This window comes from Anolis carolinensis, chromosome X (genome assembly GCF_035594765.1).
Source record: "Anolis carolinensis isolate JA03-04 chromosome X, rAnoCar3.1.pri, whole genome shotgun sequence".
Lineage (NCBI taxonomy): Eukaryota > Metazoa > Chordata > Lepidosauria > Squamata > Dactyloidae > Anolis > Anolis carolinensis.
This window is the reverse complement of record NC_085847.1, coordinates 9650477-9676633: the sequence shown is the minus strand read 5'-3', so window position 1 is coordinate 9676633 and position 26157 is coordinate 9650477. Positions and strand designations below refer to the sequence as shown.

The window sequence follows — 26157 nt, the reverse complement described above, 5'->3', positions numbered from 1 at the left end:
AAGAGGAGGAAAGGGGGAGTTTGGTGAGTGTAAAAAAACTTTGTTAAAAGAAGTTAGCTTTTGTTAATGGAGGCATATCTATCCTTTAGAATGGAAGTGGGCATTTTTTAGGGGGGAGTGTACTTCCCGTTGGGTTTCTGGTTAGGGATTATGAGACCGACAGTCTAACATTTAGCATTTGGAAGGCAATTCTGGAGCCCTGATTTGTACACTGGGTGGATGCTTGGCCTACTGTAATGCAATCCTTCTGGTTTTCTGTTATACCTTTTGCTGTGTTTTATTCTCCCGATTGCTCATAGATCATTGTTTTAGAATGGATTTATTTCTTGGTTGTTGAATGAGTTTTTAAAATAACGTTTAAAAGTCAAATTGAACAATTTTGGAAGGACAGGCTGCAGATACTATTTACAGACGAGAAGGGGAGAAGCTCATATTGAGAAACTAAAAGTTTTAAGTGAAATTGTCATTTTAAAAAGGTCCTCAGCATTGTGTTTTTATATCGGATGTAGGCCTTCTTTTCGTAGAATCGTAGCATTGGAAGAAACCACACAAGCGCATTCCTCACAAATAGAATTGGATCAAGGGTTGTGCCTCCTTGTCTCCCCCTCCCCTCCGGACCCCTCCATCTCCCCTCCCCGCTATTTTGATCAGCTTAATGGCTAGGTGCTTCCTTGCAATTTATAAACTAATTCATTAAGTGCAAAATGTCATTACCGCTAAGTAGTCATCAGACGGTCCTCCTGTTATCTTCCCCATCTCCTCCGAAGTGACCTTTGGAGGCAATCAGTCTCTTCCTTTAATGTTCCTTGTCACCTCTTTGCTTTTTACGTTGCCCGTAGTAACATTTGGAGGCTGTGCTGTAACACATTTGCCTGAAATGAACCAAGCAGGGTCACAACGCTGACAGTCATCTCCTTACCTGCGCACGTGTTTTGTAGCACACGCGGCACGGAAATCTCGAGAAACTGACCAAATCACCTCGTCCTTATAGGGGCTTGTAACAAGTTACGATAACAGCATGTAACATTTTTGTTCCTGGGTTATAAATGTCATTTCCTCATCGGTTCTATCATAAAAACATGGAAAAACTTTCTCAAACGGCAAAAACGAGCTCCATAGGATACCATTTGGCCTCTTTCGGGGATTGCAGAATCCTCCTTTTCTAAATCCGAGGAAAAGAGGAAACTTTTCCATTCCACAAAGTATAACGGATCTAGCTGGAAGCACTCCCTCCTGTTTCTTAGCTGCTCAGTGGTGTTTGGGAGGGATTAAAATAAAAATTTTGTTGGAGCTGCTAGTAAAGTCTGTATTTTTCCAGATGGTTTGACCGTCATCGTGTGTGTGTGTTAGGACAGGAGGAGATTGGAAGACCTACTCAGACCCTTCCCAGAGCTTGAGTGAAATGCGAACAAACCTGAAAGTATCTCGACAAATTACTTGATTTACTCCCCCTATTCAAACCAATAGCATTAAGTGGTCATGGAGAAAGAAATGTAGATGTATCTGGTTTTCAAAGAGCAAAGTGAACTTTTGCTCTCTCCTTCCTTTTGTTGTCAAAATGGTGACATTATAAGTACACCGTGTTGTACTAATAAGCTGTGCATGTACTCTGACTGTTCCAATTTAGCCGAGGCCATTTCTATAATTTTATCCTTCTCCCTCTTAATTCACTATCCTTCCATTTGGAGGACGCTTATTAACATGCTCTTAGCATTTAATTGTATGATTTAGTCTGCTTTTAGATTTGTCCGCTCCCTTTATTAGACCATCCTGTATTTTTCTGAAGGTCACGCACTTGTTCCCTGCAGTCCACAATGTCCCATTGCTGATAAAGCGGGAAAGGCAACCAATAGACCCACTGTCTTTCATTATGTTGGAGTCGGGGGAGGATATTGTGTTATGCAACGAATGGTGGAAAAGTACTCTGAACAAATGTGTACTGAGATGAGCAAGAGCCCATGGTCTTCAAGATTAGACTTGGTCCAACACCAGGCAATTATCCTATGGCTATCTACAGAGGAACATTTTAATTCATAGAATCATAGAATCCTAGAGTTGGAAGAGACCTGGTGGACCATCCAGTCCAAATCCATTCTTCCAAAAAGCAGGAAAATCATATTCAAAGCACCCCAGTATATGGCTATCTAGCATCTGTTTCAAAGCCTCTGAAGAAGGAGCCTCCACCACACTCCAGGGCAGAGAGAAAGATAGAGTTCCACTGCTGAACAGCTCTCACAGTTGGGAAGTTCTTCCTCGTTTTCAGGTGGGATCTCTTTTCTTTCCTGTAGTTTGAAGCTGTTGTTCCATCGCATCCTAGTCTCCAGGGCAGCAGAAACCAAGCTTGCTCTCTCCTCCCTATGACTTCCCCTCACATGTTGATCCATGGCCCTCAACATGTCTCCTCTCAACCTTCTCTTCTGCAAGCTAAACATGCCCAGCTCTTCCATTAGGAGTAAGGTTAGAGGGGGGATATCTAAGCCTGGTGTATGGTCCTTTGTGGCTCATCTTTCCATAAAGACATCTTGCAGGGAAGAGGATTGACAAGGAGGCCAATCCCTAAACGTGCCTAGAAGACAGACACATGTGTAAACCAAAGATTAGTCAGAGAATGCAAAGCATTTGGGAATTGCCTGGCCATGCAGCTGGTAAGTATCCGGGAAAGGGGAGGCGATCGGGAGATATTCCTCCATCCTGCTTCTTCCTGGCAGTACTTCTGCTCTGATTCCAGTGAAAAGGGATTCTGTGCCAGGCTCGACAGCAGTACGTGTGAAAAATATCTTGGAGTCCTCATGGACAGCAGGTTAAACATGAGCCAACAATGTGATGTAGTGGCTACAAAAGCCAATGGGATTTTGGCCTGCATAAATACAAGTCTAGTGTCTAAATCCAGGGAAGTCATGCTACTCCTCTGGGCACCGCAATTGAAGTAAGATGTTGACTCTAAGCTGGAATGTGTCCAGAGGAGGGTGACTCAAATGATCAAGAGTATGGAGAACAAGCCCTATGAGGAGCGACTTAAAGAGCTGGGCACGTTTAGCTGGCAGAAGAGAAGGCCAAGAGGAGACATGATGAGGGTCAATGATCAAGAGGTGAGGAGAAGTCATAGGGAGGAGGGAGTAAGCTTGTTTTCTGCTGCCCTGGAGACTAGGACGTGGAACAATGGCTTCAAATGACAGGAAAGAAAGAAGATTCCACCTGAATATGAGGAGGAACTTCCTCATCAGAACTCTCTCTCTCTCTCTGTCCTGGAGTGCGGTGGAGGCTCCTTCTATGGAGGCTCTGAAGCAGAGGCTGGATGGTCACCTGTCAGGAATGCTTTGAAGGCGATTTTCTTGCTTCTTGGCCGAATGGGGTTGGACTGGATGGCCCATGAAATCTCTTCCAACTCTAGGATTCTGTGATTCTAATGTCTCAATATAATTCATGATCATTCAAATGTTGCTGAGTGTTCAAATCTGTCTTTTCTGTTATTTATTCTTTTCCTAAGCCTTTGTAAGGTGCTTTATAAGCTTTGTTAAAATGGGTAATAAAAAGTGACCAAGGGGAGGTGCAATCCTCGTCATTCTGGAGCCAGCTGTTGTTCTCGATGCCATCACAGCTGCTTCAGGTCAGGCTGCTGGGCTCCCTTTGAAGGTGGCCTCCCTCGCCACCTTATAAAAACCAATTTGTCGAGGGAACAAAGGAAAAACGGAGACATCTCCTCCACCTTTCCCCCAGACATGCCTTCCTGCCCGTCAACACCAGCGGAGGGTGCAGAGAAAAACCAATAAACAGTCCTTTGAGGTGGGGAAGGTCAACCAAAGGTTGCTGCAGGAAATCCCCTTAGAACAAGCATGACTTCACTTGAAACGCGTCCAAAAACGGTGCTGTCTCAGCTGCACTGCTTCCGCACCCCTCCTCCCCTCCAAAAGGAAGGAACTCTCTAGAGAGGACCATTTCTCTCTTTCGCTTCCTTTGTTTTGTCACAAAGTGGAAGAAAGATGGCCAAAATATAGATGGAGACCTGAGCCAGCAGCTGCTGCTTCAGCCGAGCTTAAGAAATATCATGTAATAATCTCCACGCCAAGCCTGGCAAGCCTCCTGGTAAAACAGTACATTGGTTGCGCTTTGTTTCCTCTTACATGGGATCTTAACAGGGTAGTTAACCTTGATATTGAGCCGCAATGGGCTACTCCAGATCAGCATCACTCCTGTTTAGAAAAACCAGGAACTTCTCTTTTCAGGCAACAGAAAGAACTTTAAATCTGGGTTCAAAGTGTTTTCAGGTGATGCGGTAACCCAAAAGCACTTGAGCAGTGTGTTTGAAGGCTGTGGCATGTTGTTGTGAGCACACTTTGAACTGCTTCACCTCCTCGTGGACATAGTGCTAGTCAATCCTTTTATTTCTGGAGATCAAACCCTCTCAGTTTGATGTCCACTGCAAAACAATGTCAAGCCCCAGTCTTGTGAAATTTTGAATTTACGGAGTTGCACAATTCTGAAAAAGGGCTCATGGATGAACAGGGGCAATGCACAGATTGGGAGAAGATAAGTCCCCGCAGTTGCAGTAAGCAGGTTTCCTCAAGCGCTTTGGGAACCAATTTGTGCTTTAAGAAGAGTGGCTATCCTGCCATGGTTCAGCTCAAACCCAGATAATAGACTTTTGCAGATGAAACTCTAAAACCCGTTTTTCGAACCTGGTCTGATAATCGGTTATCTGTGCTTCAGAGATGGCAATACGGTGAATTGAATTTGGAGGAAAGCTTCACCCTCAAGAGAACGGGGCAGAGTGAGTCAGCGGAAACAGCTTTGCAGAAATTACTATCTGGCTTTTAAAATTATTTCTCAAAGACAAAACAGAGGACTTGATTGCACAATATGTTGTGGGCTGGGTTTTTTATATATATCAGGAGTTATTTGAGAAACTGCAAGTTGTTTCTGGTGTGAGAGAATTGGCCGTCTTCAAGGACGTTGCCCAGGGGACATTGCCTGGATGTTTTACCATCCTTGTGGGAAGCGACACTTGAGGAATTTGAGGACCATACAACTCCAAAAAACATTGTTTTTTTCTGAAATGCTTTCAGAAAAAGTTTTGGCCTTCTCTGTGCAAGTTTATTGATCAGGAACTGACCTAGAAGGGTGTTCCAAAGCTTTAGGGACATATAGGGTCATTTTGGAAGAATCCATTTTGTTGTATATGGGACCCTCTGTGGCTCATGGTCCTCGGTTTCTCCACCTTGGAAGTCATGGGTGGGAAAAGTGGGACATTGTGAGGCAAAGCAAATGGGCGCAACATGTCAGGGCTGGGCGACCTTCCCCTCTCCTCCTCCCTTTCATTCTTGAGATGTGACCAAATGGCCTAGTTATTTTTTCCCCCCTCCAAGTCGGAATCTGTTTTAAATGATTTCATTCAGTGCAAGCTGGGGGGGGGGGAGAGTCGGTGCCAGAAATAACCCTCTTTTAACAGCAGCTGGCTTTTAAGAAATGTTTTTCTCCATAGAGTCCAACACCTTGGGTTGCTGCCAAGGCTCTTTACGTGGCCCAGAATACACAACGCCTCCTCCGCCTCCTTCTCATTTGCCTTTTCTGCCCTCCTCACTCCCTTCCAGGGATGTGGACAGCATTCGGCCAAAGCAGACGGGGAGGGATGGGGATTTTCATTCGAAGGCTACTACTGGTTTGCCTGCCATGACAGGCTGACTCCCTGGAACCAATGTTGGTTTCTTGTCCTCTGCCCCTGTGCAGCTCTCATAAAACTGTCAAGCGGGAAGAAAGAGTGATCTCATTATGAGGAAAGATTATGCTAAAGCGATTCCCCCAGACCCATTCAGGAAACATGAAAATAAATGGCTCTCTAATTGAATCTGATAAGCACACTCTCCTCCTGATAATGAGCCAACTCTTCCTCGCAAGCTGGAAAGAGGTGAAGCAAAAAATAATAATATTCACAGGGCAGGAAACAGAGGGTATCTTTTGCCTCAAGGAAAACCCTCATTTTGCACATTCAGAGGAAGAGCTTGCTTTGGCCACCCTGATGTTTGGCTTTTGATGGCTGGAAGCTTCTGAGGATGTCTTTCTGCCAGGCTAAGACCTGAAATCAATGCGCTGCTGTGGAATAAGGCATGTTTTTAGTGGTGACTCAACTTCTTTTCCTACCTGCCTGGGAAATGATCCTTCGACTCCAATATTACTTACCAAAGGTGCCCAACAGAAGCTTCCAGGAAGCCCACCAGCGGAGTATGAAGGCAATCATTCTCCGAGTTTGGAAAAGTGTAGCTGAAATCAGCTAGCCACTTAAGGAGGGATGTGGATCCATCGCCCAGCATGTTGGAAGAAACATAGACAGGGCTTGAAGGCAATAACAGAGGTTTAGTTTACTTTCAGGCCTGAAAGGATGTCTGATACAGAGTCTGTGCTCTAAAGAAATCGTACATAAACATACAATACAGTGCAAGACATTTTGGTCTCTTCCAACTCTACTATTCTATGATTCTACCCTGTTTCCCCAAAAATAAGACATCCTCAGAAAATAAGACCTAGTAGAGATTTTGCTGAATTGCGAAATATAAGGCCTCTCCTGAAAATAAGACCTAGCAAAGTTTTTGTTTGGAATTATGCCTGCCAAACAGAACACCAGAGCATGCAGGATTGGTAAATATACGTACCATAGATTGCTGTACATGAAAATAATGGTAATAACAAGAAATTCTTGGATAGGATTCAGTTTGTCTGGTTATGCTGGTTTGTGATGATATCTACTGTACAGTATATAATAAATGTCCTTTTTTTTTTGTTCAACAATAAATATGAATTCTTCTTCATGGAAAAATAAGACATCCCCTGAAAATAAGACCTAGCACATCTTTGGGAGCAAAAATTAATATCAGACACTGTCTTATTTTCAGGGAAACACGGTATGATTCTATGACAGCCATTCAAAAGGCCCGTTCCCTCCTTTGATTGGCAGTTGTGGTCCACCAGCTATTGTTGGACTACAACTCCAGTTATTCCCCAGCCACTGGTGAGGAATGCTGAGAGTAATAACTAACCCCTGATCTCAAATTTATAATCCAGATGGAGGCATGCTTTATTGTAGGGGAGAGAGATTAGCAGAAAAGGGAAAGGTAGAATGACTCAACACAGTCCTGTTGCAGCTTTGGGATAAAATGATCTTTTCTCCACTGAACATCCAGTCATGCTTTTGTGGACAAAGCAAAATCAGTTGCGTGCATGTAACACCACTTCTCCTTGTAGCATATTTTCTTTTTGAGAACTGTGGTCAGATTGGGAAAGGAACAAAAGCTCTTTATGCCATGAAATGATCTTTCCAGGACAAATGACCTCATCCAGAAAGGAGCAGCTGAGATCAGCTAAGGAAAATTCATGGGGATTTGTCCACTGCAAGGTTTCCATTCAAGCCAAGGGTGTCTCTCTTGTAAATTGCATCCACTTGGCGGCTGGACCTCCCCAAAGACAACTAGTCATGGAAAGAGGCATGGGACTGTAGGAACTAGACAGACCAAAGGCTCACCTACATGGGCTGAATAAATCGTGAGGTTGCTCTTCATGACATCCAGTAGGTTCTGGTCCTCATTACAGGGTAAACTGGATTAATCTGGTTTAGTCTTGTGTTAAGGACAGTCAGGGGATATTCCATGCTTTGACCAAGCTTTGGAGTGACCCCATAGTTTGAGCACAGTGTGGACAGCATGGTCAGGTCCAGTGTGGACTGGTCTGCTGTCCATGAATTGGGAGGAGACAAGTCCCAGTAGATGAGGTGAGCTAAATGTGTTTGATATTTCCTTCAAACGCATGGAGAACTGATTGGTGCAATGGGAAGAGTGGCTATTATTATTATTATTATTATTATTATTATTATTATTATTATTATTATTATTATTATCATCAACACAACGACGTTGTATGGCACAGCAAACAAGATAGATATGCTGGATTTCGTTTCGCAAAACCACAAGTCGAACACTTCCCAAGTGTCTAGGACTGTGTGATGTATTTTCTGATGATGTGTGCAGATCCCAGTAGGGTGGCCTTTTGCAGTTGGCAGATGGTGATTTTGTCAATGTCTATTGTTTCCAAATGCCAGCTGAGATCTTTTGGCACGGCACCCAGTGTGCACATCAGATATTATTATTATTATTATTATTATTATTATTATTATTATTATTATCATCATCATCATCATCATCATCATCATCATCATCATCCTGGCATGCTCCCGCTCAAACCTGAGATGTGGTTGCAACACCAAACCTATTTTGAGAGCCTCGTGTGATAATGTCCACGGTCACATCTCCAGTGCTGATGTTGGGACAGCAGCTTCTATTGTACCTGAAGAAAGTGGGCTGGTGTAGAGCAGAATTTAGCACTTGACTTGCTCCTCCTACCAGCATTTGCTATCCAGAGTAATTACCTTACTGCTCCTAAGGATAAGGCCAACTCTTTCATTTGAGACTGAAGTATCTAAGGAAAGGAAGTGCTTCCTTACAGAATGTCCTTACACATTTTGAGGATATGAACATAGTAAGAGGAAGGAGTTTGGTTCCCATGTTTGTCAATGTGATGTGTCCACAAATCTAATTTTTGGCCAAGGAAATCTAGAGATGGCTGTTAATTTAGAAGTAAGTATGAGCAACAAACACATTTACTCAATCCTAGCTTGGACTGTGGAGAACCCAATTAAGCTCCCTAGGGAGCATCAGAAATTGGAGACAATTTAGCAGAATGGCTTTGTGTTCTTGTTAACAATTCCATTAGAGAAGGCCAAAGAATTCAAGTTGTCTGTGTTTGTGCACATGTGCGCCCACACACACACATCTTTCCATGTGTGTAGTTTTTTCCCAGTATAATTTCACGGTCTAACAGGTTTGGAGGCTCTTCCCTCTCCCTTCCTCGGTAAAAACATTTTCAAGCTGCGTGCCATTTTTGAAGCGGGCAGAGTAGTGCTGATGAATTTCTTGTGTCTCCTTACTGCTGTTCTCTATTAGGGAAAAAGCATTTTAATCATACCCCTCCTATCATCTTTGGTAATAGAATATGAATGCTGCTTGTGCAGAAGGACTTTGGGGGATATTGGCAATAATCTCTGCTCCTGTAAAAGAACTGTTGCTAGACAGAAGAAAATCAGGATGATACCTTGCTCCGTTAATATCCATCGCAGCTAGCGATAAGGTGAACTCAACTAAAGTGACAGCCCTTTTCTTTTACATAATCGAGCCACGCGTTCCCATAGAACCACTTTAGCCATGGAAATGTATGTCTCGGTAGAGAAAGCAGCCACCAAAGAGCAGGATCAAAGGGGCAGCCGGGCCTTGGCCAGACTCCAAATCAGGCTGCCGAAGTGGAGGACAGATGATACTCAACTCCGGCACAGTTGAGCAAGCATCAGGAGGCCAAGGGATGGAGTCACCCTTGGGCCGGAGGTCAGGCGGATGAGGTGAAAACAGGGCCAGAAGCCAAAGTTTTGCTCATAGGCAGAGACAAGGATCAAAAGGCCAGACCCAAGCAGAAGATCCAAGGCAGTAAACAGGGCAGAAACAGACGGAAGGTCAAAGGGAGGTACCAGTCACAATCTAAGTCTGCAGGAGAGCAGGGAAGCCCTCTCCATGATCCTAAAGTTGTGTTCAGTCTGTTGGCATACCTGGTATGTTCCAAGACCCGTTTTGCTTTCTTCCAGCACTCTCCCTCCCCACATTTAAAAAAATACCTGCATGCTTCCAAACACTTCTTAGAATGTAGGGACTCTAAGAAGGCTCCCCGCATAAAGCGGTACCTAAATTTCCTACTCGACAGATGCAACTGTCTTTCGGGCTACATAGATCAACAGCAAGCTAGACAATTTAATGGTCGGGAGGTCACTCCGACTCAGGCTGGCTTCAAATTCTCAGTCAGTAGTGATTTATTTTATGGCCCTTGGTGGCACAGTGTGTTAAAGCGCTGAGCTGCTGAACTTGCGGACCAAAAGGTCCCAGATTCAAATCCCAGGAGCGGAATGAGCACCTGCTGTTAGCCCCAGCTCCTACCAACCTAGCAATTCGAAAACATGCCAATGTGAGTAGATCAATAGGTACCGCTCTGGCGGGAAGGTAACAGCACTCCATGCAGTCATGCCGGCCACGCGTTGCTGTGGCAAAGTGGTGGTGGTATTGGTTAAAAATTGTTGTGTAATTTTTATTTGACATTATTTGTATTTTTTAATTAATTTTATTGTAAGTTATTTTTTATTTATTATATTTTATTATTTTCTTGTATTATTTTTAGTTATTTTCTGTTATTATAGTATTTTATTGTATTAATTTTTTAGTGTTTTTAATTATTTTTAATGTTTTTAATTATTTTTTATTGAGTTGCTAGGAGACCAAGTTGGAGGAGCTTAGCCTTCTAACTGGCAGCAATTGGATAAAAACAATTATTCCTCTCCCTCTAATTAGGACTTTATTTTTCTTTTCATTTTGTTGTATCAATCTGGAGGCGTGGATGATGGGTTGTGTTGTCAAATTTCGAGGTTGGAGGGCCTGTAGTTTTGTTGTTTTGTCGGTTGCCGGGATTCCATCACTCTTTTATATATATAGATTGCAGCTGCGCCACAGTCCAGTCCTGCTATTATTATTATCGTCGTTGTTGTTATACAAGTGATAGGGAAATTGTGTAATGTGTGTACTGTTCCTTGACAGGATAGCCAATTGCGCATCACTGTTGCTTTCTAAGGTGCCGGACAAAGCAGACAGCCCTAGTGTCCATCTCCATAGGCTTACTGCGAAGACTTCTGTATAGGGATGACGCTGAGATGACCATAATGGAAAAGACATGACTCAAAGGCCGAGCACTAGCTTTGTGAGCAAGGCAGCCGAGACTTTCCTGTAACTGAAGCTGGTGGTAGAGCCCTCATTAACAAACAATGTGGGACAATGTGTTCCGGCTGCACCCGCTGTTCCTGGGATGTTCTGGGATGTCTCATGGGGTGAAGAGTATGTGCAAGTGTACCTTTGCTTTTGTGCCCGTGCACTTGAGGCATAACATCTTAGCAGCGGATGACATTGGGAGGTGTTTCTTTCAACCGACTGTAAATGTGCAATGTTTTCACACGCATAAGCCTGTTCTTCCTTCTTTGTGTTGAATTTTCTGCCTGCGCTGCACTGCATATTTTCAGTGGCCCTGGAAAAAAAAAAACGGGATGTTTTTCTTCTTCTGTCTCTCGACTTCCCATCTGTGTTGGGCTCTTTTGAGGAGTGGAAAAATCTAATTCATTCTGGCAAATGATAAATAGTCTTTTCCCTATTCTAATTACACCCTGCCTTAGTCACAGTGGAGTCTAGTAAATCTCCTTTTCCGATTATACACACTGCCTGCTGTGCTTTTTTTAAAGGAAAAAAATGAAAAGGGGAAGGAAAAGAGAGAAGTTTTTGATTTGCTTTTTCTCTCTCCCCCCCCCCCCCCCCCCCCCCCGCACCCTCCCTTCCGCCTCTTCATTTCGCTCTCATCTCAAGGGCCATTTGTATCAGTGAGCCTGAAAGCAACGCATTTCTTCCCACGGTTATTTTTTTTTTCAAACCATAACTTGAAATACTGAAGTGGTTCTTCCAATTTAGTTCCCGATTTATAAAGATGTGTTAGCCTTCTGTCTTCATTACTGTGCTCCTTTATTTATATCCCTTCCACCACCATCATTCCAGCTGTGTTTTCCCTCTCGTTTCCTGTCTTTTCTTGATGGTTTTTCGGCATCATTGGCCAGCCTGTGTGCTTACTAGTTTGGCAAAAAGAAGGGTCCGAGCTTGAAGGAAGCTGGCCAGGACGACAAAAGCTTGAGTGACTGTGGGTGCATCTCCACAGGAGTGTGGCTGTGACATAATACAAGGGGCTGAGTCTGCAAAATGCAGTCTTGGGTAATAGAAGTCACTAGAGACTCTGGAGCAGGGGTCCCCAAACTCTTGGATACAGCCCTCCAAGGTACTTTCTCCTGTCCTCACCCTACACTTCAGCATTAGGGTCGCCTTAAGTCTGAAATGACTTGAAGGCACACAACAACAAGAATCCTAATTAACTTGACAGCCCGGAAAACTCACAACAACCCAACAAAGACAAGACTTGGAATCTTGAAAGGAGCAATACATTTGTATCTCACTTCAGCAATGCATCTCTATTGGATGCTTTTGGGAATTGGACCTGGCTCGATTCCACAAATAATCCAAGCAACGACTTGGGTTGTTTTGTTTTTTGAGAAACTGCAAGTTGCTTATGGTGTGAGAGAATTGGCCGTCTGCAAGAACGTTGCCTAGATGTTTGATTTTTTTTTGCCATCCTCGTGGGAGGCTTCTCTCGTGTCCCTGCATAGAGCTGGAGCTGAGAGAGGGCACTCATCCATGCTCTCCCTGGTTGGATTTGAACTGACAACCTTCAAGTCAACAACCCAACCTTCAAGTCAGCCGTCCTGCCAGCACCAGGGTTTAACCCATTGCACCATCGGGAGCTCCTGGTGGCACAGTGTGTTAAAGCGCTGAGCTGCTGAACTTGCGGACCAAAAGGTCCCAGATTCAAATCCCAGGAGTGGAATGAGAGCCCGCTGTTAGCCCCAGCTCCTGCCAACGTAGCAGTTCGAAAACATGCCAATGTGAGTAGATCAATAGGTACCGCTCTGGCGGGAAGGTAACGTCGCTCCATGCAGTCATGCCAATGGCCACATGACCTGGAGGTGTCTATGGACAACACCGGCTCTTCAGCCTAGAAATGGGCTCGGGCTGTGGCACAGGCTGGAGAGCAGCTGCAATGAATCACTGCAATGAATACTCTGACCAGGAGGTCATGAGTTCGAGGCCTGCTCGGAGCCTATGTTTGTCTTGTCTTTGTTCTATGTTAAAAGGCATTGAATGTTTGCCTCTATGTGTAATGTGATCCGCCTGAGTCCCCTTCGGGGTGAGAAAGAAGGGCGGAATATAAATGCTGTAAATAAATAAAATGGAGATGAGCACCAACCCCCAGAGTCGGTCACGACTAGACTTAATGTCAGGGGAAATCTTTACCTTTACCTTTACCATCAGGAGCTCCATACTTGGGTCAAGTCAGGTCAGAGATTCCAGAAAGGCTCCTTGGTTTCATCAGCTTGGCCCCAAGAAGCTTCTCCCAGTGCTACTCAACGATATTTGTTGCTACCTCTTCACTTTGTTTTACTCTGCTTAAAAATCCTAATCTGATCCTAATCTGGCTCAGGATGTTGCATTCTGACATCCAGTCTTCTGGTCAAAGTCAACAATGCTGGGCCAAATAGAGCAATAAGACCACTTTGTGAAGGACCCGAAATCCCTTCTGCTTGAACAAGTGAACCAAGGACAAGTCCTGTCTCATTTCACAATATCTTGACGAACTTTGGGTACATGGGCAAACTTGGGCCCTCCAGGTATTGTGGACTCCAACTCCCACAATCCTTAACAACCTCAGGATCCTTCTGAACCACTTAAGGTAGCAGGTTCCCAGATTGCCTGGTGTCCCTCAACTTGGATCTCCATGCTGCTGAGGAAAGCAGTAATTCTTCATGCTTGACCCAGGCTGCATGGCTGTGTTTCATCAAGCTGGAACGATATGCCTGTTCACACGTTTCAGCCACGTCCGCTGCTTGCTGCTGGCTTTTCCCTGTGACTGCACTAATTCCTCTCTCTCCCCGTTCTGTGTCGAAGAAGTATTGCATTCCTCAGCAGTGACTATTTCTCATGAAATCCCCTCCGGGGCACGATTATTTGTAGGCTCAGTTTTGGACTCCGAGGAAGAAGAACGGTATCTGCAGCATCGGGTTTGGAATACAGGGATCAGAAAGTGAGGTGAAAGCTTCTGAACAGAGGCGGTTCAACCACCAGGCCAACTAGGCAGTTGCCTGTGGTGCCATCTTCTTGGGGGCGCCATTGAGGCAACTCCCGTCTCCTGCGGCCTGCCTCCGCAACGTATTGAACTGCTTTTTCTCTTGATTTGTTGTAAAGCATGATGTTTTAGTGCTTAATTTGTAAAATCTTAATGTAATTTGATGTTTAATAGGCTTTTCCTTAATCCCTCCTTATTATCAAACATTTTCGCTCATCCAACGCTTTTATTTTTCAGTGATTGGTTTTGGGGGGGGGGCACCAAAATTCTGTTCGCCTACACTTGAAAAATACCTAGAGCCGGCTCTGCTTCTGAACGTATATTTCTTTAATGTATGTTCCGTCTTCATTTTTTAAAAAAACCCTTTTAAAAATGATAATTAAGGACAATAAATAAATAGCACTGTCCCACAAGGATCTAAACATGCATTTTCTTTGGTAGTGTTGTTGTTTAGATCAGAAGAGCCGCACAACTGGGATGATTGATCTTCTCTGCTTTACAATCCAAAAGGGAGCACATCCAAAGCATCTTAAGTGGATGTCAACCTCGCTCTTGACTCACCTTTGAGTCTCAGCCAGGGTTTCCAATTACGCTCCAAAAGATGAGTAAATTTTCTCCCTCGTCCCTCCCTGCTGGTGTCATCCAACGCTCCAGATGGAATTGCAAACATGCACAGTCGGGTTTTTTTTTTTTTTTGGTCTGGATGTGTGACCTTCTTCTAATTATTTTCTCTCAAGGTTTTCCTAGTCCCCCGACAGCATTTTTGCTTTCTGCCCTTGTGATTTTGAAATTACCACCGCTGACCCAAATGGCATCGTTCAACAGTACATTAGCGATGTCCTCAGCACTCTGCAGTTTTTCTGAAAATGTATACGGGGCGGGAGGAGGGGGATGCTTCTGACCCGAATGAACTTGGGAGGGCCAAGAGAGACAATGGGGCTGTCGTCGTTATTTCTGCTCTTCCATTACAGCATATTTTCAAATGAGCTGTGATGGGGAGGGATATTAGCCAGTTCAAAAAACCTTTAATCAGTAACCAAGTCAGTCCAAATAGGGCTTGGGCTGTGGCGCAGGCTGGAGAGCAAACCAGCTGCAACCAGATGCAATGAATCGGTCATGAGTTCGAGGCTCGCTCGGAGCCTATGTTTGTCTTGTCTTTGTTCTATGTTAAAAGGCATTGAATGTTTGCCTATATGTGTAATGTGATCCGCCCTGAGTCCCCTTCGGGGTGAGAAAGAAGGGCGGAATATAAATGCTGTAAATAAATAAAATAATAAATAGTGTAATGATGTGACTCTGGAGAGAATAATAATAATAATAATAATAATAATACTTTATTTATACCCCGCCACCATCTCCCCAACAGGGACTCGGGGCGGCTTACATGGGGCCATGCCCAAAACCATACAATATGACAAAATATAAAACAACATATCATAACACAATTTAACAATACAATAAATAATAACATACATTACAATCCAAAGGGTACGAATCCCTGCTCAGCCATGGAGACCCATTGTGTGATCTTGGGTATGTCACCTGCTCTTCGTCTCAGAGGAAAGCAAAGGTATCCAAGTGATAAGGTTGCCTTAAAAGGTAAAGGTAAAGGTTTTCCCCTGACGTTAAGTCTAGATGTGTCCAACTCTGGGGGTTGGTGCTCATCTCCATTTCTAAGCCAAAGAGCCAGCGTTGTCCGGAGACACCTCCAAGGTCAGGTGGCCACTGGCATGACTGCATGGAGCGCCCTTACCTTCCCTATTGATCTACTCACATTGGCATGTTTTTGAACTGCTAGGTTGGCAGGAGCTGGGGCTAACAGTGGGCACTCATTCCGCTCCCGGGATATGAATCTGGGACCTTTTGGTCCGCAAGTTCAGCAGCTCAGTGCTTTAATACACTGCACCACCAGAGGCTCCTAGGATTGCCTTAGGGCTGCTGTAAGTCAGAAATGACTTAAAAGCACACAACAACAATCTCAGAGCTTTACAAATATTATTTTAATAACTGAATGCAGCTTCTTCAGTGCTCCTGGGGTAAACCAATCTAAAATCAACTGTGTGTTTTATTTGCAATAGGTAAAAGTAAAGGTTTCCCCTGACGTTAAGTCCAGTCGTGATCTCCATTTCTAAGCTGAAGAACCGGCATTGTTCATAGACATCTCCAAGGTCATGTGGCTGACATGACTGCATGGAGTGCCGTTACCTTCCCGCCGGAGCGGTACCTATTGATCTACTCACATTGGCATGTTTACAAACTGCTAGGTTTGCAGGAGCTGGGGCTAAGACCGGGTGCTCATTCCGCTCCCGGGATTTGAACCTGGGACCTTTTGGTCCGCGAGTTCAGCAGCTCAGCGCTTTAACACCCTGTGCCACCAGGGGCCCCTTCTTTGCAATAGCCTTGTTTATGGTCCCAGTGCTCTGGGACATCTGGAAGAATCTGACTGACAAGGGAAGAAAGCCATCACTTTCCTCTTTAGCAGAAACAATGCAGGGTGCCATGAACGGATGGGATTTCACTCAAACAAGCCACATGGGGAATTTTTTGCTTCATGTTTATTGAACCTGACGGGGAAAGGGCACTGTGGTGCTTTTCCTGCCAGACTTTGAACATGGGCCTTCTTTCTGATGGACAGTTTCTTCAGCCGTGCCAGTCTCTCCAAAGGGCATTTCGCTGAGACCAAACTGCCTAAAAGCCTGCAAGGGACAAAACAAAAGCTCTCATGACAGGAGGAGTATTTTTTTTAAAAAAAAAACCCTCTTAACACATTAGTAGAAACAAAGTAAATTATGCAGATATATGCAAATCTGATTGCTGTGCCTGTTTTGTTGGGGCACCAGTATTTTTTTGGAACAGAAACGGGTGTGTAAGATTTTTCCACAGTTCTGCCTTAAAGCAACTGCTGATTCTTTCTAAAGGTATTAAACAAGTGGCTTTGACACTGCACAGCTAGTTACTAGGAGAAATAATGGGCAGATGTGTGGAACTTGGTCTTTGAGTGTTTTTTTTTTAAAACCCCGACATTGGACTTTATTCCCCATTCCACCCATTTTGTTGCATTTGGCATGGAAAAGTAGGCTAAGTCAGGAGGGTGCTGGACAGGGTTTCCGCTGCTCTGCTCGCATTCCATTCATCAGTGTAAGCCTTTCCCATTTCTGGAAAATTAATTTTGTAAAGAATCTGGATGCTTATTGGCAGGGAGAGGGGAGGAAAGCCGTGGCTGTCAAGTTTGGGGCTTTAGAGCTCCGCCGAGCCCACAAGTGGGGATGGAGTCGAGCGCAGGCTGTTGAGCTATTCATTTATCCCCCTCGCCCTGTCCCAAAGATACTTTCTTCTTTGGCTCGCTCCTGTGGAATGTTGAGTAATGTATTTGCTGTGAAGGATGCGCATACCCGTCTTGCAAAATTCACAGTGTAGGACTGGGACACTGCTTCACACATTGCATTTTAGGGCATATAGCTTCTGTTTCCATGAGCGCAATGAAGCAACTGTTTGCAAACACATCCTGGCAAAACCGAGGACCTTATCACACAGACGTAAACCCTGTCTCTGATGTTTTTTACCAACTGGTGCCTACGGGTCCTATTACATTGGACACTTGTAGGCAAAGGGCCCTTCCACACAGCCGTATAACCCAGAATATCAAGGCAGAAAATCCCACAATAGTCACACCTCAGGTTAGCTTCACCTTGCTATATACACCAAACTGCACACAGGTTAAAGTCTTTTCAGTTTATTAGGAAATAGAAGATAAAAAAGTTCTTTAAAAGCAAAAGTAAAGTTCCAAAAGTTCGTTACAAAATAAAGCTTTAGAGAATAATCCAAGAAATCACAAGGAATAAACAAAGTCCCATTAGAGCATGACAAAGTCCCAGGAACATACACACATAGGTTGCAAGATAATCCAGGAAAACGAGAGCTTGCTTCTTGGTTGAACGAAAGTTGCTTTGACAAAGGTTTGTCTCCAAACACATTGCTTTAATACCCTTTGCAAAGCATGAAAGCATTTCTCTGGCCTCTAACCTCCCTCTTGTTTGCGATTCTCACACTCCTCCGAACCCTGAATTCCAAACGGTCAGCTCGATCTAAGGAACCTGTTTCGTCAATGTCAGCCTGCTCGATAGTTTGCTGAGCCTCATGATCAGACTGAGAACTGTCCTCCTTTTCCAAGTCCATTTGCACCTGGCTAGTTTCAGTATCAACAACATCATACCTTGCTGTGGGAAAATGAACTCGCACTCCCTGTTCCTCATCTTCTACAACAGGGACATTTTGAACCTGATTGTGAACCTGAATCCCATCATCCTCATCAGACTCAATCTGAGGTTCCAGCTGAGTCACAACAAATATCTGCTTTGAACTGGGTATCTGAGTCCACACTGCCATATATCCCAGTTCAAAGCAGAAAATGTGGGATTTTATTCAGCTGTGTAGAAGGGGCCAAAGAATCTGTTGCTAGTACCTTTTTCAAAACAAGAAACAATTGGTTTTCATCTTCTTTATAAACTTTATAAAAGTGGCAGATGTGCCCTCCACGTGTGGCGATTTTCACCCTTCTTGCCCTAAAACTGAGGGGAAGGGGAGCCTGGGAAAACCCGCTCAGAGTGGCCAATGGGTTGAAAAATTTTGTTTTTTCGGATGCGGAATGAAAACTCCAATTCGGAAAGGCACCAGTTTTAGGGAGGTGCGCAGAAACGAAAACAGGGGCCTTACGAATGAAACAAACAGAAGCAAATAGTGATTCTGTATGAATGCACAAGACTACTAGACACCAGAGTACAAAGAGGAAAGGTAAAGGTAGTAAGCAAATGGGGGCAAGTTAATATCATGTGCATGTAAAATGCATGTTTATTTATAATTAGTTCCAGTGGTGTTTTGTATTTCAGGCTCATTCCCGGAATAATAGTGCCCAAGATTGTAGTTACAACATTGTCATGCATGGGGCTGAAAAAGCTGAAGAAAGACTATGAGTTAAGCATCGGACTTGATGCCAGCTTGTGCAGGCTTTTTTCTCTTCTGACAACTGTCTGCTATAAATTGATCAAGGAAGGGGGGATATTTACCTTGTGGGTGGGATGCACAAAAGAGGGGCATCTAGCTGGGAGAGGGAACCCAGGTCAAGCAGCTGCTTGGTTCAGAAAACACAAGGGGGAAGTGAAGGAGGCCTCTGTTCAAATCGAGCAAGTCGTGATGTGGAGTCCAGGATTGCTGACCCAGCACTCACTTGGATTCTGTTAGAGAGAGAGAGAAACGGCATTTGTGGAATGCAAACAACTCTGGGTTCCAAGTTTATAACATCTGTCAACTCAGCAGGGCTTGACGAAGAAAGGGAGAACCTGTGCAGAGCCCTGCCGGAGAGAGATGGGGAAGCCGTGGTTTAAAAGCAAAGACTTTCTCCCCCCCTTTAAACAAAAACAGGTGGACGCTAAAGAAGTGATACTTTGCGTGTGAGAAGAGCTTGCCACAATTCCAAGTGTGCGGCAAAAGTATATTGACGGTGTTCTGGACGCAACTTTGAGAAGTTGTATCCAAGTGCTCAAGTATTTTGCACATGATTGATTCTAAAGAGTATATACCGATGGGACTAGCAGCAGAGTGTTGCAGAGTGATTCTTCCAGCATCCTTTATTAAACAGGGTCACATTTCATTAGGGACTTTTTGTTGTTTCTCTTCTTAGGCGGTTTCATCCTAAAATGGTCTGGTGTTATTTTACTTCTGCGGGAACCTAGTGCTATTGTGCTAGTGCTATAGTGCTAGTGCTGTAGTGCTAGTGCTAGTGCTATTGTGCTAGTGCTATAGTGCTAGTGCTATTGTGCTAGTGCTATTGTGCTAGTGCTATTTTGGCTCTGTTAGGGATCCAACTCCCTTCTGAACCGTCACTTTATGCAAAACAGAATAAACTCTGGGATACGACCAAGCCACAATATAACTTGTTCCAGTTCAACAAATGTGCTTGCTTTATGTAAACCATACTGCTTGTTTAGCTATTTAGCATTGCTGATGCTTGTTTTCCAAGGAAGGGGCAAGACATTATGCAAGGCCCAGCCACGAACCACTGGAAGATGCCTCTGGCTCAGAGACTTGACATCTAGTGGCACTCATACAGTTTGAAGCATACATTTGTAGTCATTATACATGCGACATACTTGCATTAAAAAAAAACTCAGTTGGAAGCTGATGTTTGTAACAACCTGGGCATAGTATTGGGTTTTTCGCAGAGCAGGATTTAAGGGTAGGCAACCCAAAGCTTCCTGGGGGGCAGACTATTTGGTTAATAACATGCTAACCCATGTGTACTGCCAACTGTTTTCGCAAAGGAAAATAGAGCAAGATGAAAAAACTCCCCCCACAACACGCCCCGAATGACACGTTACAAATTCAGCAGCTCAGCTGTTTAACTCATAGCACAATATTAGTATTATATATTATTATATAGTAGTATGCCACTATACTGCAATATTATTAGTAATATTACATGTAATATATAATATACAACTATTACATTACTATATTGAACTATGTTATTATACCACAATATACATTATACTATTAGTTATACTATATGTTATACTATAACATGCCAATGTGAGTAGATCAATAGGTACCGCTCCGGCGGGAAGGTAATGGCACTCCATGCAGTCATGCTGGCCACATGACCTTGGAGGTGTCTACGGACAACGCCGGCTCTTTGGCTTAGAAATGGAGATGAGCACCAACCCCGGGCTGTGGTGCAGGCTGGAGAGCAAGCCAGCTGCAACCAGCTGCAATGAATCACTCTGGCCAGGAGGTCATGAGTTCGAGGCCCACTCGGAGCCTATGTTTGTCTTGTCTTTGTTCTATGTTAAAAGGCATTGAATGTTTGCCTATATGTGTAATGTGATCCGCCCTGAGTCCCCTTCGGGGTGAGAAAGAAGGGCGGAATATAAATGCTGTAAATAAATAATAAATAAATAACCCCCAGAGTCAGACATGACTGGACTTAACGTCAGGGGAAACCTTTACCTTTTATTAGTATGATATAATATATTGTACTATATCATAGTATATATAATATATAATATTACAACATTATTAATATTATATATATAATAGTATTACAACATTACAATTTTAATAATAATTTGATAATATGGATTATATGGCAGTGTAGAAGGGGCCTTTGAAATGTTGTCCAATACGCAAACCACTATGTTTACTTGGACATAAATACCAATCAATATTCAAAGGTCTGCAAGGGTGTCCCCAATGTGAACAAATAAGACATACTGCATCAGTGTTGTTGTTTTTTTCTTGTTCTGCCCCCACAAGGCAGATTAAAAGCACTGCTGTTACTCATTTTAAACAAAGAGGAAACCAGAGTTAAATTCCCTGAGAGGAAACAGATGACCTTTTGTTCTAAGAGTGGTGGCAGCTTTCTTTGACTTTATCACCGAGAGAACCCAGCGCGCATGAAAAGCAATAAGGCGTGAGGCAATCGCATCTTCCCGTGGCTTAGTCATCAGCAGGGATGGCAAGGAGCGCAGCAAAGCAGAGGAAAGGTTTGGCAGGGCATCCAAGGGAATGTGGTTCAAGCCTTGGAGGCCACAGTGGCAGAAATGTGGATTTCAGAAGCCACAGGCCTGGATATACACCAGTTGTCTCAAAGCAGCTGACCCAAACATAGCTGGAAGGAATGGTTTCTGCGTCAGTTGGTTCACATTGCTGGTTTCCTTCACCGTGGTCTACCTTCTAACTATCCCAATTTTGCAGGGTGAGCCGCAATTTATTGTCCTCCTTGTTCGGCTGCTTTTGAAATGTCTCGGCTTCTCCCTCCTCCTCCCCTTTCTCCTTCATCTTTGGTTTAATTCAGTTGCTGCAAAGAGAACTCAGTTAAACCAGCCGAGGAGAGGAGGAAGCGGAATCGTCTCCGTCAGCAAAAGCAAGCTGCTGCAGCCTCTCCAAACTTGTGTGTTCTTTGGCCATCCTGACCATACAGTGATGCGGTTTGGCTACATGCAACACAGGGTGCATCTACACTGCAGAATTAATGCACTTCAACCGCCATGGCTCAATGCTATAGAATCCTGGGCGTTATAGTTTTGTGAGGCCCTAGTACTTTGACAGAGAAGGTTCAAGACCTTGTAAAACGACATCTCCCACGATCCCATGGCATCTTAACAGGCTGTTCTGATCCACGAAAGAGGCGGACAAGGATGAACTTTTTTCAAAAGTTTTATTTTTAACGTTGGCTTTGGCATCTCGTTCCGCATTGAAGGAAATGTGAACATGATACACTTTAGTGGTGTGCATTTGTATGGAATCGCTGTTTGTTTTGTTTTGTTTCATTCGTTTCGGCTCATTTTTGTTTTCATCTCCGCTTCCGAAAAACAGGGCTCTTATCCTATTCTCTTTTCGTGTCGCCTGTTGTTTTGTCCGAAAATGGCGTCTTTCGTTTCGTGCATCCGAATGGATGGTACGAAATGAATACACGAATAAAACAGATGGAACAAATACTGTGCACAACACTAAACGCTTCTCTGCCTAGCAATGAAAACCCACTTGGACACAGAGACATGCGCATGAAGGAAGGCAGCCAGTGTTTTTTTAGAAGTTAAATTGATTTGCTTTTTTGAGTGTGAGCATGATAATGAATGTTCTTCCTACCGGTAGATGCTTGTAGTTATGCTTCCTCGTTTTGACTTTCTTTCCCAACTAGCAATGTCTAATTAATGAACACAGTCCAGAGTTGGTGCCATCATATTATGAAAATAGTGATCATACGCCAACATAATGTATACAGAACATGATGCCTGGAATCTTGTCTACTACACATAGGGTTAAACATATGCATGTCTTCTTTTGAACGGTTCAAAAGGATCTATTCGCTAACCCTTTGCACACTATCCAAAATCTCTCTACCAGCTGTTTCCTACTCCTACTCACATTACTCTACCAGAATGCACTCAGGATTTCAGTGCTCTTCTCCCCTTGTCCCTGGGTTGAGCTTAGGGAGTAGGAAACAGCTGCATTAACTTTGGAACACATCTCTCTCAATCATCCAGTGAAAGGGAACGAGAGAGTTGAGAAAGATGCAAACACACAGGGTAAATGTCATACACAAAAGCCTTTGTCTGCAGTCATGCACTCAAAGCCAGACCTACCCCATCAACGATATTCCACAATAAAAATCAGAACGGAAAAATAAAGAAACATCAACAAGAAAATATTTTGTGCGCACAAACGTTATGAAAAAACAATCAAAGCTCTCCATGCTTTTGATACTGATATTACGTTGATACTGATTTTGATATTTTTGATATTTTGTTGATATTGTTTTTACTTACTGTATATACTCGAGTATAAGCCTAGTTTTTCAGCCATATTTTAGGACTGAAAAAGCCCCTCCTCGGCTTATACTCGGGTGCGGGTCCTGGTTGGCTTATATTTGAGTTGGCTTATACTCGAGTATAAAGTAGAGTCTCACTTATCCAAGCTAAACGGGCCGGCAGAAGCTTGGATAAGTGAATATCTTGGATAATAAGGAGGGATTAAGGAAAAGCCTATAAAACATCAAATTAGCTTATGATTTTACAAACTATGCACCAAAACTTCATGCTATACAACAAATTTGACAGAAAAAGTAGTTCAATACGCAGTAATGTTATGTTGTAATTACTGTATTTACGAATTTATCACCAAAATATCACGATATATTGAAAACATTGACTACAAAAATGCCTTGGATAATCCAGAGGCTTGGATAAGCGAGGCTAGGATAAGTGAGACTCTACTGTATATGGTACATTTATTATTATTGGTATTATTACATTTATTATTTTACTCTATTTTTATTATTATTAATACATTTATTATTTCACTCTGATATTATTGTTGTTACATTTATTGTTTTACTCTATTATTGCATTTATTATTTGACTGTATTTGTTAGTCTTATTACATTTATTATTTTACTCTATTGTTATTAAAAGGATACATAAGCACATTTGCATTGAAGAAGATGAGAATGATGATTTAATCAAAGTTGGAAAGCCTTATCTTAAATTACAGTTTTATGTAAATATTCAAAAACATTTCACCTTCTGATGCCTCAATTAGTGTAATTTTATTGGTACAGTAGAGTCTCACTTATCCAAGCTAAACGGGCCGGCAGAACCTTGGATAACCTTCCCAAGTGTCTAGGACTGTGTGATGTATTTTCGGATGATGCGTGCAGATCCCAGCAGGGTGGCCTTTTGCAGTTGGCAGATCGTAATTTTGTCAATGTCTATTGTTTCCAAATGCCGGCTGAGATCTTTTGGCACGGCACCCAATGTGCCCATCACCACCGGGTTTCTGCCAGAGTCTTTGAAGTTCAATCTTGAGGTCCTGATAGCGGCTGAGTTTTTCCTGTTGTTTTTCGTCAATGCGACTGTCACCTGGGATGGCGACATCAATGATCCAAACCTTTTTCTTTTCCACAACAACTGTGATGTCTGGTGTGTTGTGTTCCAGAACTTTGTCAGTCTGGATTCGGAAGTCCCACAGGATCTTTGCGTGCTCATTTTCCAATACTTTTGCAGGTTTGTGATCCCACCAGTTCTTTTCTGCTGGGAGGTGGTACTTGAGGCATAAGTTCCAATGGATCATTTGGGCCACATAGTTGTGCCTCTGTTTGTAGTCTGTCTGTGCGATTTTCTTACAGCAGCTGAGGAGATGATCCATGGTTTCGTCGGTTTCCTTGCACAGTCTGCATTTTGGGTCTGATTTCTCAATATTGGCCTGAATTGCCTTTGTTCTGATGGCTTGCTCCTGGGCTGCAAGGATCAGGCCTTCAGTGTCCCATTTGTGAGCCATAACCAGGTCTTCTCCTTGTCAGCTTTTCCTTCAATTTTGTCAAGGGACTTTCCATGCAATGCTTTGTTGTTGTTGTTGTTGTTATTGTTGTTGTTGTTGTTGTTATTGTATGGCACAGCAAACAAGATAGACATGCTGGATTTCGTATCACAAAATCACAAGTCGGACACTTCTCAAGTGTCTAGGACTGTGTGATGTATTTTCGGATGAGTATTATTATTATTATTATTATTATTATTATTATTATTATTATTATTATTTTGCTTGCCAGAAATAATGCCACCAAGGCAAGCCCACCTGAGTTCCCTGTGCCCGCAACCCACTGCCCTGTTTGTCAATCCTTATCGGTGTTTCCCTTTTTCCGTATAGTAACAAAACCAGAGCTTTGCCAATGGGAAGTTTATATGCCTAATTTATAGTGCCCCAGTGTCTCTGAGCTTTTATGTTCCTGCATAAGAAGCTCTTCATTGGTTCAGGCCAGAAGCCTAGTATGAGTCAGAGAGGAATACACATCTCCATAATACCTCCTTTGTGCTCCCCCCCCCCCCTCCCTATGCTTCTGTAGAGGCAAAGCATGCCCTCCCCGTGATAGGCTAGACTGATGCAGATCAAATGGTTTGTAAGGCCTTGGCACCGATCCACCGACGCAGGAGGAGGCTGCCCTGGAATGCCAATGTCTCCTGCAGCGTCTTTCTCCCTTGCAGGCAGTTCAGAATCACTCCCGCCCTCCATGATAAAACGGCTGAGTCAGTTGCTGCTTTTGGCCTCGAGTCATTATCAGTCATTTAAGACTCTCAGGCAACGTCATTTAGGACCTCATCACACGGAGGTCCAGAAGCCTGGGGACAGCGGGGGACAGTGTATGTGCTGGATTTCATATCATTATTATTATTATTATTATTATTATTATTATTATTATTATTATTATTTGAAACACAACAAGATGAGTCCACAGCAGACACTCTGCTGGCTGTTATAAAATAATAATATTAAACTTTATTTTTATATCCCGCCCCATCTCCCCGAAGGGACTCGGGGCGGCCCACAACAGGGACAAGCCCGAAACAACACAACTTAAAACATTCCAACGATACACAAAATAAAATAATGGACAATATATTAAAATCCAAGCAGATAAAATCAGAGTAATTGTATTGGATTGGATTCCACGTCGGACACTCCCCAAGTGTCTAGGGTTGTGTGGTGTATCGGCGAATAATACGTGCAGATCCCATTATTATTATTATTATTATTATTATTATTATTATTATTATTATTATTAGAAACACAACAAGATGAGTCCACAGCAGACACTCTGCTGGCTGTTGTATTGGATCACACCTTGGACCCTTCCCAAGTGTCTAGGACTGTGTGATGTATTATTATTATTATTATTATTATTATTATTATTATTATTATTATTATTATTATTAGAAACACAACAAGATGAGTTCACAGCAGACACTCTGCTGGCTGTTGTAT

The 26157-nt window shown here is 43.2% G+C and overlaps 1 protein-coding gene across 1 annotated transcript in view; it reads left to right on the top strand.

Annotated features, from left to right (window-relative positions):
* Positions 1–26157, top strand: part of ncor2 (nuclear receptor corepressor 2) — a 195775-nt gene continuing 169618 nt past the window's right edge. The window contains exon 1 of the mRNA XM_062958546.1: positions 1–23. The gene's annotated coding sequence lies outside the window, so the exon portion shown is untranslated. The remainder of the gene's footprint in view (positions 24–26157) is intronic.